The sequence below is a fragment of the Haliotis rubra genome, unplaced genomic scaffold (assembly GCF_003918875.1).
Source record: "Haliotis rubra isolate DU_JTF1 unplaced genomic scaffold, ASM391887v1 Scf218, whole genome shotgun sequence".
NCBI classification, from domain to species: Eukaryota; Metazoa; Mollusca; class Gastropoda; order Lepetellida; family Haliotidae; genus Haliotis; species Haliotis rubra.
Window position 1 is genome coordinate 1,156,190 of NW_025766203.1, and position 13,209 is coordinate 1,169,398.

Genomic DNA, 13,209 nt, shown 5'->3' on the forward strand with positions numbered 1-13,209 from the left:
CTTCACTCTCCTCGATTGAGTAGCCGTTTCTTACTTAATTCAGACGTGAATTGCCTTTAATATCTAACATGATATTGCAAAAGGTAATTTTTAGCTCACCCTCAGTAGCGGTATGACCCGTATGAAATAATAGGTTGAAAAGCCATGAATTTAAAATGTCACTTGCCAAGAAATGCCATATGTTTAAAGGTTAGCAGAATTTCATTTCAGTTGTTTTTTGTAACTGGTTTGACATCTGAGTACCTTCTGATGATGACGTGTTTGTATTAGATCAGAGGTCGTGTGAGACACACGGTTTAAGTATTCTTTTAAAATATTGATAAATATTTGTTTCATTGTGTAACTGAAGAGGTCATTCAAACCTTTCCTCTGAATCAAACTGAACTTGTTAACAATGATTTCAGTACACTTAATGCCAGAAATGTATGCATATGAAAAGATATCCATTACGTCCGCGAATGACGTTTTTTGCGCTCGCTTCGACCCTTGAACCTTGAACCTACCGTTTTAAAAATACAATTGGGATAAGATAGAGTACATGTTTTCGTTCCGGTGCAAGAATATTCTCGCTTCGACCGATCCAAGCGAACGAAACGAAGAAACGCAAGTCTAAACTGTATGTTTGTTTTAAATAACAGCTGATATACCTTAGTAACACAACTTTACAATCAGCTTTCGTGAACGGCCAATTTACTAACAAAGACTAACACTTATAATCGCCACAGGTTTATGAACAACTTCGGATATCTCGTCAAGCCTGTCGCATAGGCCATTTTAACGTCCGTGGTTAACACATGTCGTCGTAACCTAATTGCGTAGGTTATGTACAGACCGCCGCCACATAGGTGGAATATTGCTGATTAACTTGCTGGATTCTTGTCATTTGCATGTGACTCAGAACTTCGATCATATGATTGCACCCATCCCTACAATAAGCGTCTCAACGGCATCAATCAAAGGGGTTCCCTTATGGAAATATTTTGTCTACCATAGACAGCTGATTGCTGGGGCCTTAAACAACAAGCAACCATCCAGCTATCCACCATGTAATGTATTACGGCACGAGTCACCACTGTTACAGACCTCAGGTAATTCGTAAGATATGTTATCTGAACTGATTTGTCGTAACCTAATGAAACAAGAATTTTTAGTGGAGCAAGTGGAACTTTCATACGCTTATTTTGATAAACTACATTATTCCGCGTTACAGTTGGTTGTTGTATGGATGTCAGTGTAAATACAAAACACACGAACTACTTGAAATTACAATAAGCGATAACATAAAGGAATAAGAAATATAGGAATGACAATAAATCATATTTGAAAAAAACATATGTGTTCATAAACAACTATCAATGAAGTCAATCAGGGTTGGAACTTCTAAGCAATTGTGATCACTTTGATATTTTAATGTAGAACAATTGCACACACTAAAACTACCTAACGGTTGACTTTTGTATGTGTGTGTCTAATGTGCTTCAAACTGTACCACGTGGATAGAGACTTACTATCAAATATAACGTGCAAATATTTTGATACCTATTTTGAGGAACTATTGACATATTTTTTGTCCATGGTAGACAAAAATATTTCCATAAGGGACCCCCTTTGATTGATCCCGCTGAGACGCTTATTGTAGGGATGGTGCTATCATATGATCTAAGTTCTGAGTCACATGCAAATGACAAGAATCCAAAGTTAACAAAGGCTGCGATCGATGGGGGTCAAATTCAATTACCCTCCTGTAGGAATAGCCATCAAGTTGCCTGTTTATCAATAACATTTATCTGAAGTTCTCCCAAGACTTGGAGATTAGCTTCATCGAAATTGGGCGACGTTATCAGCCAGGTCTGTCTTCAGTTAGCCACCGCCAATTGGACGCTTCCTTGCAGAAAGGAAATCAACACCAGTCAATTACGCCATGTTGGACACGGAATTGTGGTCCGACAACCAACGTGGTTATCGATTATGATTGGCTAAAAGCTATGAACTGTTAGTTTTGAATCGGCGCACGTTGCTGTATGCACCCTTTCAGCTGATTTTACGCAAACTTAAGACTCTCTCTTCAAAAAGTTGGATTTTCAGCCAGCACGTACAATAACAAATACTGATCTGGGAACTTCCGCTTCTAAAGTAGAAATTATCACGGCTGAATTTGACACATCTTTCTTGCTTCAGTAAATTACTGGAATGACCGAAGGTTGTCTTTTGGGCTGATGCCATTTTCACTAAGATTCTGTCGGCAACGAAATTAGGAGTCTTAATGCGTTTGATTGAATTTGTATTTGTTTGTTTTGGTCGTATAGAGACATTAATTGTAAACAAATATTTGATTGGGTGACAGTTTGAGTGAGGGATTAAAGCGTCACCGTGCGTTGTTACTCAAGTCGTTACATAATTAATTCTCATGGTGTACTTAATATTTGAATATTAAGCTGGTGTTGAAACTCGTTTATTTTACGAAATAGCGGTGATCAAAGGTCAGAATGCGCTTCGCATTTCCACATTCTAATTGTCAGAATCCACTTCCAAATATACTTGCACTTTTCAAAAGCAACATCAGAAAGGAAAATCCAATCACCAATTTTGCTGAAACAGGAAAAATACACGTTCCTATATGGCAAAAAAAACAACCCAAGACTTTGTGTTACAAAGTACATTTACAATATCTTCGTGTTTGATTTTGTTTGAAGCCACAGTAACACTAAACGTACGAGGGTCGGTCGGTCGGTATATTCCCGATGTCCAATGTTTGAAAAGCTTCCTTTTTATGTTGAAGGAATCATTAGCAAATCCAAAATTTCACATATGTGGGTAATGTGGTTAACGAGATATTAGTCATCACAACAGACTGGGGTATAATATTTCTAAACAATTGCAGAAAATGAAAAACGATCTGTCATTTGGTACCTCTTGGATAATGGTATGGCCTCAGATATCATATAAAATATGTTCAGGATAGTATTGAATGACTTCCCGGCATAATCAACAGTCAAAGGTTTGGATTGCTTGATTTATATTTAAACGGGGGCTTTCAAAAACATTGTGTCCAGATATTCAAACTGGCCCTGTTGAGAATATATTGAGAGCTGACACTTATGTGACCATTCGGTATTTAGTTTGAACCTTTGGCATCATGTGTGAATAAGTGAAATGATTAGAATAAGTTATGTCCTTATGATTACGTCATCTAAAAGGGGGTGGGTAGTGTCTCCAAAACAAGCTCTTTCAGTAAACATGAAGGGGGAGTCACTTTAACATGCGATTGTAGTTTCCAATTGCTTTTGTATGCACTACAAGATCTAAGTTTGACTCTAGCCGACTTCTACCTATTTCAAACACACAAAATGTCTCTTGCGTATTTTGTTTCCTGAAGTTTGTGATGCATTTATAGCAGATTTTGCATTTTTGGGGGGTTACCATGATAAAAAGTCAAGGCTGGAACATAGCAAAACCAATTTGCTTGAGGTTAACATAGTATGTAGAAAAATAAATATATAAACAGCTGCATTTGTATCATATTCTAGGTGAGGCCGTCTACCTTTTGACCGACCCTCGTATGAGGACACATCATCGCTATTCATTTTCTAACTCGATTATGTCGAATATCGCACATTATTTATTTGCAGGAATAATCAGCAACGATCGTTTAAGGGTCCGTTTTAGTGTCTTTAACCACCAAATACTACTCTATTCATATTCTGTAAAATGGCGCATACACCCTTTGTTGCATGAAGTGGTTGAGCATATGTATATAGACCAACTACAGAACTATAACTGTAATATATTTATATCTGTCCATTTCCTGATCATACCCCCAGACTGTAAAGGGGTAAATTGCAAACAGCAGAATTTTGATGCAAAGCTGCACCTTCGTACACTTCCTGAAACGTATGTATGCTACGATCATATACATTTTCTGCTTTTCATAGAGCATTGGACAGCACTGTATATGCAGCCTCAAGTCTAAAGATATTATTCAGAATCCTTTGACAGAAAGAAATTAAGTAATTTAGACCAGCAGTAAGGAAAATATTGTACCATGAACCATGAATGCCTATATGATATTCCTGACACTTATGTCATCAAATCCGGTTATCAAAAGCTGTACAGGGAACTTTGCAGACTGCGTCCTTTATCTGGCGTTATTCAATAACACACACTTGAGATATGTATGCAAAACTGCATCAGTCATGATTTGAGTGTTACCCTGACGCCGAAATTTCTAAGCCATTCATCTTAAACTCGCTCACAATGAAGGCGAGGCGAGACGAATCAGTGACTCTTAACTCCATAATATTCGCCAGGGATCCGTTCTTCCGCCGTTGGCTGAGCTCCAGGGTTGACCAACAACAGCCACCACGTTTGCAAGGCGATGGCCGGTTCACAAAACGTCAAAATGGCGTCACGTCACAGAAGCGGAAGACGGGATGGGGAATAGTCTGGCTTCTCGCGAGATTTATGGAGAATTGAAATATTATCTCGGACGCCGATGGGTATTTGTTGGAAGTCAAGCAACCTCTCCTGCTGTCATATCTACAGACTTAATCAATTGTCTATTGATCTCGTAACATACTTCGTCCTCAGTCTCAAATGCTGAGGGGAAAGACTATCATATTTGTTATCATTCTTCATAAAGTAAATTGCATCTGGGATAGCTCAGTATCTCCAGCTAGTTCCACAAATATCTTCAATTTGTATGGGGAAAACAACCGTCCCATTTATGTATTCCTGCCGAAATGCTACAAGTGTTTGGAATTTATGCATAACTTTTGTCATATACAACAGGTATACGCATAACATTTTGATCTTTCTACTAAACGTTTGCCTTTCATGTGTAAGTCCTCAATACTCATTACACACACAAAGCCATACACGTGAGCACCGAGGTTTAAGAAAGATAAAATATATATGCTTGCTTATTTGCGTAATGATCTTGGTAAATAAGCAGTTACATCCTCCGGGACCTTCAAACGAGAACATTCCTCCCTCCAAATTGTATAATCTATCCCAGCGTGTATGTTTGATGTAATATTCAACACGACCATGCTTTCTTTTTGATCGCCACAAATATAACTCCAAATAATTTACATTTTCAATACCACGCATATATTTCCTATAGGTTAACCTTGTAACTTAATCACACTGAATTCAGCTAAATGGTGTAATTTTGAAATCAAACACTTTCCATCAATGAAGCTTTCCATCACGTCCAAACCGATGCAGATTGGAGGCCAGCAAATTGTATCCCTGTTATGGTAAATAACTATTGATTTCTATAATTTAGTACTAAGGAAATCTTAGTAGTGTCTAAAATGGCTTTGAACATGCCACTTTCGGCGCCAGTGTTCTCCTTACCCAGCAAGAGTCTATTGAAGCAGTAATAACAAGGAACAAGATAACGCTACTGGACTGTCGCGGTGAAGATCAACATTTGCGGGGAAATGATTTGGATGGAAATTAAGAAAATTACCTTTAACAAAACAACTTCGTTTTACCTTCTCTTATTCTGATAATTTATTATCATGACGTTCTGCTTCAAACAAGGATGCTTTACTGTTGGGAAATTTGTAAAACTTTTTCTTTAATGACTTCATTGTTTTTTGTTCGATTGGAGTATCAGTAAAATGCTTAATATTTTATCTACTAATATTTGATCGGTGGAGAATGGTTTTACGCCCTTTTGATCTGTATTGGGGAATTATCATGAAGAGGACACTAAATGGGTTCTACACATTAGACACACAGGGAATTCGAGAATTTGAGCCATCTCTCTTGCCACTCAGGGGCGGTCGGGTAGCCCAGTGGTTAAAGCGTTCTCTCGTCACGCCGAAGACACGGGTTCGAATCCCCACATGGGTATAATATGTGAAGCCCATTTCTGGTGTCCCCCGCCATGATATTGCTGGAATATTGCTAAATGAGGCGTAATACTCACTCACCCGCTCACTCTTACCTCCCAGCTACCCCTGATACCATATGGTAAGTCTGAATGCATGGTCCTGTTTTGGCAATAGGATGTTTGTTATTATTCATTGAACTGGGCGTTAACATTTGTTTGTTGGTAAGCTTGGGCTAAAGTCGATATGAACTGCATTCCACTCTATCACGGAGTTTAGTCTCCTTGTTACATGTAGGGAAACACAGTTAGTGACTGTCAGAGAATGACCTTAAAACCAAAATATGAATGGGTATGTGACTGACTGGGTGCGGTTGATCCGCTTGGAACAGAATTATTTCGAACAGAATGCCGGGCATGTTTTTATGTAACAAACCAAGTCCCAAAATCAGTGCGGGTATCTGAGATTCGACCCAACGATGACTGGTTTCCGGTACCCCAAAGGGATGTAACTGAGGTAGGAGGCCAAAGGGAAGTAAGGAATAGGACAAGGGCAAGGACGATAAGGGCAAGAACAAGGGCAAGGACGATAAGGACAAGGGCAAGGACGATAAGGGCAGGACACGGGCAAGGGCGATAAGGACAAGGGCAAGGACGATAAGGGCAAGGGTAAGAGCAAGAGCAAGGGCAAGGACAAGGGCAAGGACGATAAGGACAAGGGCAAGGACGATAAGGGCAAGGGTAAGAGCAAGAGCAAGGGCAAGGACAAGGGCAAGGACGATAAGGACAAGGGCAAGGACGATAAGGGCAAGGGTAAGAGCAAGAGCAAGGGCAAGGACAAGGGCAAGGGCAAGGACAAGGGCAAGGACGATATGGGCAAGGACAAGGACGATATGGGCAAGGACAAGGACGATATGGACACGGGCAAGAATGACAAAGAGAAGAATAAAACATCTCGTAGCTACCAAGACTGAATCGAGAGAAGCGGGTCTTCACATTTTAAGATGATGAATATTTTCTGCTATCAAACAACCTTTACTCACCAATCCATTATAAAAGAACACTATTTCGATTTAATCTGTACCAAATATTTGGCATTCATTCACCGTGACCATCACTTTTTCCAATCATATACATGTGGTACACTGTTCCAACAGAAAACGTCACGTGGATGTTATTCATAAATGCAGCAAAAAGTAAGCGCCTAGTTTGAGTATGTGTTTTGAAAACAAACAATAACCGTAAAAACCCTTCGATCATGCATCAAACACCAGCAGAGTGCCCTCATCCGTTCTTGGAAGTCTAACACACGTAAACACTTACCTATCTCCTCCACAGTGCATACCAGCTTATAACACGTGCCTGCTGCCTGTTATCACCACCCTGTGCATACACCTAATATTGTCTAGATTATGTCTGGGGCTATCTAATTCACTCGCGGAATGCAAGAGGAGAGCGTCAGGTATGCAAGAAGTTGCTGTGGAACTACGCCCGTATGATATTGCTGGGCCTGACCGCAAGGCTACACAATCACCTGAAACATCCACAGCTGTGTCCTTTAACTTATGTCATCCATTCTGTATTGGTACTTAATTATGACACAATCATTGCTCTCCTCGGTGACCGTGCGAAATCACCTCCTGTATATTTTCATAAACCTCTTGTGCCCAGTAGCCACATACCACGATTTTGTTGTGGGTGAGTGAGTGAGTGACTTGAGTTGAATTGAACTGAGTTTTACGGCGCTTTAAACAATATTCCAGCAAATAATGATAGAATATTTATTGGAATTCAGGGTCCTGACACAACAAAGGGAAGCAACCAAACCAGTATTTCCACCAAATGATGAGGACAAATTCTAATAACCACAATTCACATTAACATACATGGGTACAAGAATTAGGTTGATCATGCTGACTTTGTGATATCCCGATTTAACGTCATGACTACGAAACGTGTTTATGAGTAAATCAAACTACAGGAGATGAGATGAAATGAGTAATAACTCCCTGCCCAGGAGTATTCAACTCTTACAGCGTCGTGTGTGAGTCTGTTTGTATTAGTCAGGACTTTTGCCGGTTTAATAGTACTTCGCCCTCTCGGATACCAGTTTTAACACGTGTTATCCCTTTAACGGCGAGCACCAGGGAGAATATCACCAAATGAGATCACTTAACGTCTTCTGACAATTTCGCCGCCAGATGATGCGGTATATGAATATCATGAGAAGGCGTTTAAGTGATTAATCAGATGGTACCAATAGCAGTAATCCGGAGTAACACTACACAACACTCGCAGTTAAACGTGAGAATGTAATGGCACCGATGGCGCCAGGAACTCGCGAAACATTAATACATCATCATATACGGATATACATAAACTCTCGGTCATTGTATTAGAAACGTTTCCATCGATCACGGCTTTTAAGGCTAGAAGTGTAAAGTTCATGCAAACTTAAAGAAGCTGGTCGGGTGTTAGTAAACTTCCAATATATTGAAGCTGATGTTTTACGGTTTCATTAAATAACGCGTCGGGGCCATTGGGAACGTGGGCGGTTTATCAGACAGATGCTCAGTTGAACCAATGAACAACCAGACTCGTCCATTTGTTTCCTGAACTAGCATCGAAGGTGAGTAGAAACTGTCAAGACATTGGTATGCAAGGAAACATCGTTATCTACACCGTTCCGTTGGTTCTTAATCAAGAACCTTGATGATGGGCAGATGTTGAGAACATTTATCTACCACCTACATTGAGCACCTTTATCATGCATCTTCATCAATCACTTTCATCTAGCACTTCATCAAACATTTCGTCAAACATCTAATCTTCAACGAACGTCTTCAACAAACACTATGTCAAACACCACTTTCATCAAAGTTTTCATCAAGCGAATTCAACAAACACGTCGTCAACACCTTCATCACACATCTTTTTAACAAAAACTTTATCTACAACCTTCATCAAAAACTTCATCCACCACCTTCATCAAACACTTTATCGAAAAAACATCCCATCAAGCACATTATCCAAACACTTTAACAAACGCCTCCAACAAACAAGTCGTCAAGCATCTATATCAAAACACTTCATCCACAACCTTTATCAAACACTTTATCGAACATCCAATCAAACACCTTATACAAACACTTCAACAAACGCCTTCAACAAACACTTTCTCAAACTCTACTTTATCAAACACGTCGTCAAGCTCCTTCATCAAACACTACATCAAGCACTTCATCAGACACCTTTATCAAACACCTTCATCAGACACTGAAATATAGTTGTCATCGATACAATTGTTTTCTTATTCCATCATTTACTCTTGGCTCTGGCTTCCAATAATACGGGGGGCGGTGGGGTAGCCTAATGGTTAAAGCGTTGGCTCGTCACGCCGAAGACCCGGGTTCGAATCCCCACACGGGTACAATGTGTGAAGCCCATTTCTGGTGTTCCCCGCCGTGATGTTGCTGGAATATTGCTAAAAGCGGCGTAAAACCAAACTCAGCCAGTCAGTCCAGTAATATGGGAGATGCGTGTGCATAAACTGATGTGCTTTAATGAACAACAAATACACACACATTTACTTATAGAATTAGACTATCCTGTATTCTGCCAATGCTGATAAATACATTGTATGTCGTCATCAAAACCTGTTTCTATTCTGGTATGTTATAAAAAGTACTTTAATTATTAGCTTGATTATCATTTCTACAGGTTTTCTCTAACATCCTAAAAACTATTTGAACATTATCATAAACAAAATAGTTGTTTCCATTCCTGCAGTGGATCGATTCCTCCCCGTGCAATCTTTGATCCCTATATCAGTCTTTATTGCTGCACATTTTTTCAGGATTGATTGAAAAACCTAACACTTGATATAGCTGCCCGCAGTATCGGGGGTGTCAAATCTTCCGAGAACGGCTCACGTCATAAATACCACTACTTTCAATGTACGATTAAATCTAACAAGTTTGTTCTTCCATCCAATCTAATTTTCAAGAGGTTTTCTCAATCAATTCCTCAATGAAATTTGTCGCAGTTCTTTGCTACTTGCTCCCAAAAGAAACTAACGGGCGGTGTAAATGAAGGAGAGGCAGCCCAGGTTCCCGGCGCTTTAAGAGAGCAATTGCTTCACTTCCAATATAGAGCCGTTGGAACATGGCTGAGCGCGGCCCGAAAGCAAATTACTCAGATCGATTCTTGTGTTTACCCAAACGAGATTTGTTACATCCCATTTAAGGACAAATAACATTTATTGGAACTCTCTGGACAGCGAAGGAGGAAAATGGCATCGACTGGAGACGCATTAGAGGAGAGTTCTTCAAAGATGGATAACTCCACGGTCACAGCCAAAGGAGCGTCAGCCGGCAATTTGTACAGAAAGTGATTTTAGTTTGACCCTTGCTCAGAGTCCTTCCATCACACGATTAATTCAGCGATTTTTCTTACTTCATCAGCGTCTATTGTCAGTTGCCCCCTCATTCCCACGAGTTATCAAATATATGAATAAGACTTGTCATTCCTCCGCTTGATGTATCGAGCACTCTCGGAGGCACTTGACTGCCGGCTTCCAAAACTCGGAATGAGAGTTCAAAACAAATATTGATATCCAACTTGTAGGTTTTTGCTAATTTCGATATTATTACTCTGCAGATGAAAGATTGATTACTTTTTGAAGAAATTTTAAAACGTTATGAGCGTAAACTAAATCGAATAAAGTTCTGCAAAGTAAGTAAAGTGTTTGTTTGCTATTTTGTTGCATGGTTTTGGTTACTGCCTACATCAGCCGATGGAAAGTCGGAAAACTTTTTTGCAAGCCTTTGATCTTACCAGACAACATTGGTAAACTTTATGTAAGTGTTATGAATGCCCTTACCTGTATGAAAATCTTTAGGCACTTTCACAACCAACGCTTCCTGAAATAAAAGTTAAATAGTGTTAAATTCCAGTATAATTACATAGTTTGTTTCTGAAAAAAGAACTTACAGCCAAAATATATTTGTAGTTCAGCATCGCAGGTCTATTTCAGCTTTATGGCGGCTGCCTGTAGCGTATCGAACCTCGGCCAGACACACTGGTGGGAGATATTATGAGTAACGTACAATGCTGTAGCAATGCGATGACGTTGGTTCTGAGGCGCCATGCATTTACGACAGCCATAGGTCAGGTCCCCTTCCGAACCTCAAAAATAGACATTGGTTCATCATGCGATAATATAGAAATGATGTATTTTAACCAGCACGATATTCACATTCACAAAATACACGAAGAGAATGTATTACCAACGTGATTTACATTCATATTTGTTTGTCACTTTGTTCTTTACCACCGACCTGACCAATATTCCAGCTATATGGCGGCGTTCTGTAAATATCCGAGTCTGGACCAGATAATCCAGTGATAAGCATAACTCACCACCCGTTATTCGACTTTAACGACAAGCATGGGTTATTGAAGACAAATTCTTACCCGGATCTTCACGTTTGATTTACATTAATGAACATATAATGAATTAATACCATGGTACTGAGACGGTACTGCCTTTTGGTTCTGAACTAAGGGACAAGTGTGAGTATCGCAATAACACAAACTGTCAGACTAATACACGCCGCACAATCACAATGTTCTAAAATATGTACATGTAGTTGATTGGTTTGTTGTTTAACGCCGTACTCCGCAGCATTCCAGCTATATGGCGGCAGTCTGTAAATAATCGAGTCTGGAACAGGCAATCGAATAATGTAAACGCGATGATCGTTCACACTAGTGACATTACAGATTGTCATATGAGTATTCTCCTTTGGGACAGGACGAATCTTCTGAAGTTGATTGGAAAGTTGGATGATGAAACCAGGGCATGAGTACAGAACGCGGTATTTACAAATACACTTAGTTCCAAGTGTATGAACTCCTATTATGTTTGAAAAATTCCATGGATCGAGCCACCATGTCACACATTTGTTGTTGTAGATGGCAACGTACACTGGATAGAGAGTTCGCACGGTGCGCACACATTCCGGGTGTGCATGACTGAATAGCTGAATCATCCGTCCCACACTGGTCAAAACATGGACCCACTCACGGTCGTAGACAGACCAACCTACTGTAAACGGTTTCGAATTTTCATTTGAGTCCTTTCCTGATCAATGGACCGACTTATTTTAATCAATGTAATGGATGCTCTAGACAATTGCTTAGTCTCTTAAGATATATAATTTTGATAGAAACAAAAACAATCCATTCAAATTGAATAGGAGTCCCATTGGGTTAGGAGATTCAGAACCTGAGGAAGTCTAGACTTGCTTCATTTTATACCTTTTAGCATTACAGAAAGTACAGGGTGGAAGAGAACTTAATAAAAGAATGTGGTTCATTTTTCCTCTTCTCTGGTATCGCTAAGCGCTTAACAGATTGACATCGTGAAAGAGGATCAAGCTGACATTTCATGAACAGTTTCATGTATTTCTAAATTAATTTATCTTCTTCGTCCAGACTACATCCGTAGTTACATTGCGCTATATCTGTGTTTGTGGTTTTCAACAAAATGGAAAACGGCAATGACCTGCGTCACTTAGGCGTTCCCTCCATATTCGCTTATATCACTGGAATGCTCATCCTGTTGTTATGACCATGCTCATTCTCTCCGTCAAAACAATTTAGTCTTTTGTCTTCACAAGATCAACGAAACGAAGAAGAAAATATCTAATTCGGTACATAATTCAAAAATTCTGTGTTACTATAATTGTGTAGATCTAATTTCATGAAAGTTGGGAAACATGCTTGGGTACCATTGGTATTATATTGTTTTATCTGCAGATACATTTTTCATGCCTTTATTGTAGAATAGTCTTATCAAAGACGCAATGAATTTCTTCCTAGTAATGTTTAAAGAGCGTTTTAACAAATGCTACAATTATTTATATTTCAAATGTTACAGGGGCGGTGGGGTAGCCTAATGGCTAAAGCGTTGGCTCGTCACGCCGAAGACCCGGGTTCGAATCCCCACATGGGCACAATATAATAAAATAAATTATGTGTGAAGCCCATTTCTGGTGTCCCCCGCCGTGATGTTGCTGGAATAGCGGCGTAAAACCAAACTCAGTCAGACAGTCAAATGTTACAATGTTGCCCTTGCAAATGCCACAATACTGTTCTTACTGTTCTTACCAATGTTGCAATACTGCTCTTATCAGTGTTACACTACTGTTTTTACTTGTGTTGGGATACAGTTCTTACAAATGATACAATAATCTTCTTTCAAACGAAAATTTGAATTCGTTTTTATTTACAAAATCTTAATCCTTGTTGAATTTGTATCTGACATATAAATGATATTACAATATTCTTGTAAAGGTTACAAACTT